Source organism: Chanos chanos, chromosome 12 (genome assembly GCF_902362185.1).
Source record: "Chanos chanos chromosome 12, fChaCha1.1, whole genome shotgun sequence".
Lineage (NCBI taxonomy): Eukaryota > Metazoa > Chordata > Actinopteri > Gonorynchiformes > Chanidae > Chanos > Chanos chanos.
In genome coordinates this window covers 2,820,645-2,825,000 of record NC_044506.1, presented here as the reverse complement: position 1 = coordinate 2,825,000, position 4,356 = coordinate 2,820,645, and positions in this window count along the sequence as shown.

Below are 4,356 nucleotides of genomic sequence, written 5' to 3'. Positions count from 1 at the left end.
AGTCTGTATGTCTGAGCTGGAACAGACAGACACAGACAGTGTGAGTGGTTCTGTGTCAGTGGGTTCAGTCTGTACGTCTGAGCTGGAACAGACGGACACAGACAGTGTGAGTGGTTCTGTGTCAGTGGGTTCAGTCTGTATGTCTGAGCTGGAACAGACAGACACAGACAGTGTGAGTGGTCAGACTGAAGAGAGGTGAATATGAATGCGGCGGCTGCTGTTGGAAAGTGAGTAATGTTACAGATAAGAAAAGAGACGTTAGCCTTGTAAACACAGGAAGTTACAACTCTGACTAGGCCAAAGGACAAAGTTAAAAATCCCTTGACAAACTCACGTGCTGTAGCCCTCTGAACAACAACCGAAGTTCACCTCAGGGCAGGCGAAGTGTTGGCTATGAAGTTCATCTATCAGATGAATCAGACCCTTGTAATACCTCGATCTGTTGGCACATTTTAGGTTTTGTCACACACTAGTAAGTGAAAGCGTTGCGTTTGTCACCCTAAAAAGGGAAGTGTAATTATCATCCAGGAATTGTCAGGCATTAGTTTGGTTTGAGTTTCTAAATGCAAATAAGCAGATTATTGGGCAGTGATAAACTGCACAGGAGCAGAGAAAAGAAGGAGTAATGGTGAGATTTTAGAAGCCAGGGGGTGCTAGAGTTCATTACATGGCTCTGTGTGAAGCGTCAGCAATCCCTCTTCATGCTGACTTGTTTCTACGGAAACACATTTGTTTAATAAAAAGAAACGGAATTTAAAATGACATTTTGTTAAAACAGATTTTCTGAAAGGGGAGGGATTGCTTAATTCCAGAATCAAAGCTGTTCAAGTCAAGCAAAGATTTTATTAATCAATAACACAGATGAGAAGTAGATCTGTGAGTGATGATGTGAACAAGTAACAGTTACACAGTAGAGCTTTGACTTTATGTGTCTGACACAGCCAGAGAAAGTCTGACACGCCAGACAAAATGGTCAGAACTGAACACTCTTGGCTTCAGTGAAGTTGTAAGGCAAGATTATGAAGTCCATCATTCTCCTGCTTGGTGTGATAATATAGTTATACAGCAGCTTTGACTGTAACCTTTCAGTCTGGCCTCTGTGTGTGTGTGTGTGTGTGAGAGAGAGAGAGAGAGAAGGTAAAATCCTTGAGGGAGATGTTTTCTCTTAACAATCGCTTATTGGCCTCAGGGATGCTAGAGAAACAATTTTAAAAACACACACGCATACACACTCACACACACAAAGCATTGTCTAAGGGCAGATTAGTCTTTGTGTGTGTGTGTGTGAGACAGAGAGAGAGAGAGAGAGAGAGAGAGAAGGTGAAATCCTTGAGGTAGATGTTTTCTCTTAACCATCGCTCATTGGCCTCAGGGATGCTAGAGAAACAACCTTAAAAACACACACACATACACACTCACACACACAAAGCATTGTCTTATGGCAGATTAGTCTTTGTCTGTGTGTGTGTGTGTGTGTGTGAGAGAGAGAGAGAGAGAGAGAGAAGGTAAAATCCTTGAGGGAGATGTTTTCTCTTAACAATCACTTATTGGCCTTAGGGATGCTAGAGAAACAATCTTAAAAACACACATACACACACACACACACACACACACACACACACAAAGCATTGTCTTATGGCAGATTAGTCTTTGTGTGTGTGTGTGTGTGTGTGTGTGTGTGTGTGTCTCTTGGGGGCATGCATTCTTCCACAGACATGAAAGACGAGGTGGAGAGGTGGAGGACCCACCCATATTTACAGCGCTCCATCAGCAGTGACACACAGGCGCTCTGTTTGACCCACTCATTATGCTAAGTGACTGATCTCTTTGATGTTCATTCTGAAAGGACAGAAGATTCTTGAGCAGAGGGTGCAAGGGCATGTATTGTTTTTGTTTCTACAACAACATGATTTAATCCAATAAGCTATCATGTCATTTTTAGGCAGCTAATAGTGAACAGTTCAGAATTAGTAAGGTTATTTTAAACATTTACATTTTGATAACACTTGTGTTCATTGTGTGCCCCCTTGTGGCCACAAATGAAATGTCATTTTTTTAAGCGGAGAGTCTACACAAGCATCATACTGCCATCAGTTTAAGGCTTTTAGCTTTTGAACTGATCTTCAGTTTGATCTACACTCAAAAACAAAAAAAAAAGAAAATCAAAATGTCAGCCCCTGGTTTAGTAACACTAAAATGTTTGGAAAAAAAATTCAGCAATACACAAATGTTGTTGTGATGCAATGCTAAACACATGTTAAGTGTGAAAGATGTGACTGGCTTAGATGATTCTTTATTTAAACCAAAGTCTAACTGAAATAAACACCTGCATAGCACTGTGTAAACATCATCTTAACCAAACCTGATCACTGCAGTCCAGATTGAATGGATATTCAAGACACTCTCTCTGTCAGAGACATGTGAATGTTTACACAAGGGTGCAAAAAAACAACTTTTTTAAGAGGAGAACTAGGTGTATTTTACAGCTGTTGCAAGACATTGACTTCTTATTTGCTGATCGCTCCAAAACCCAAAACCAAAATACTGCAAAGAGAGAGAGGGAGAGAGAGGGAGAGAGAGAGAGAGAGAGAGAGAGAGAGGTTAAAAAGGGAGAGAGAGGTTAAAATGATAATGAGTGTTTGCTTTTTAATACTGGCATTAAACTCATTAGTGACTTTTACTTTCATATGATGAAAAGCCCTCTTGACATCATTTCCTGAGTGTGTGGTTTTGAAGGATGATTTCATGACCTGTGTATTCCTGACTCTGTTTTATGGTACAGTAATAGTCAAATCTTATTACATGTCAGTACTACTCTTCTCTCTCCTGCACCACAAGAGAGGAAGAAGTTTCTAAATCAATTACTGATGACAGGCTAGTCTGTGTGTGTATGGGGTGTGTGTGTCTGTGTGTGTGTGTGTGTGTGTGCACACCTATTCCGCAGGGTCTCATCATGCAATTTCAGTCTGTTTCTCTCCTCTTTTTCCCTCCCATTTGTTCCATTTTTCTCTTTCCCTTCCCTTAGCGTCTCTCTTCGTTTTTTACAGCAGTTTCCACTAATTATCTTGTTGCTAGTGAGGCAGTCTCAGAGGACTTCTACTCAGTTATACGTGCACAAAACCGTACCAGGCAGCCAGGGTCCTTTCTGTGTGGAGTTTACGTGTTCTCCCCGTGTCTGCGTGGGCTTCCTCCGGGAGCTCCGGTTTCCTCCCACAGTCCACAGACATGCAGGCTAGGTGAATTGGAGACCCTAAGCCCGTGGCCTAGAGGCTAGGGAATCAGGTCACCGGTTTGACTCCCAGGACCGGCAGGAAACATCCACAGCTGAGGAGCCCTTGAGCAAAGCACCTAACCCCCAACTGCTCCCCGGGCGTAGGTTTGCTGGCCGCTGCACCTGTGCTTGGTGTGTGTGTGTGTGTGTTCAGTACTGGTGTGTAAGGATGGGTTAAATGCAGAGGATATATTCAATGCTCACTGTTCACAGCGTGTGTGTGTAATCATGGGATTCTATTCTATTCTTAACACTGCCCCTCGGTATGGATGTGTGTTTGAGTGTGTTTGTCTGTGTGTCTGCCCTGAGATTGGCGACCTGTCCCAGGTGTTTCCCCACCTTTCACCCCCTCCCCCCCCCCCCCCCCCCCCCCCCCCCCCCCCCCCCCCCCCCCCCGCCATGACCCGTAATTAGAAAATAAGGCAGTGAGTGAGAGAATCTGCAGATGCTTCTAAACCAAAGCAACTAAAAATTAGTGCGTAAATCAGGTTTAACGACCTCATCAGCAAAAGATCGCAGTAATAATAAATAAAATAATAATAATAATACATTTTATTTGTAGAGCGCTTTTCATGATACTCAAAGACGCTTAACAAGCATAAAATAATCAGTAAAAGAATCATAATCATAAGAAAAATAATAAGAGAACATAAGAAACAATAAAATAAGAAATAAGACTCAGAGGCGCTTGACTAAAAACTAGTAAAATCAATGCAATAAAAGGGTATAAGACGCAGTGTTAATCATAGATTAAAAGCAGTTCGAAAGAGGTGGGTTTTAAGGAGGGATTTGAATAATGATAGTTCAGTGCAGTCTCGGATGGAGTAGGAATGCAAATTGATTATTTTCAGTACCAGGCTCCTGTATATCCTGCAACGATAAAACAAAACCTGCAGCGTAGAGACAAGGTTATTACAGAGGATTTTTTTTTTCTTTTTTTCCTTTTTTCTTATATTTTATACCATGGAATATAAAAAAATAACTTTAAAGAAAGGTTACACATTAGGGGACAGGTGGATTCTGAAAAGGTGGGTTTTCAGTCTCCTGTGGAAGATGGCGAGTGATTCCTGATTGGGTGAGGAAGT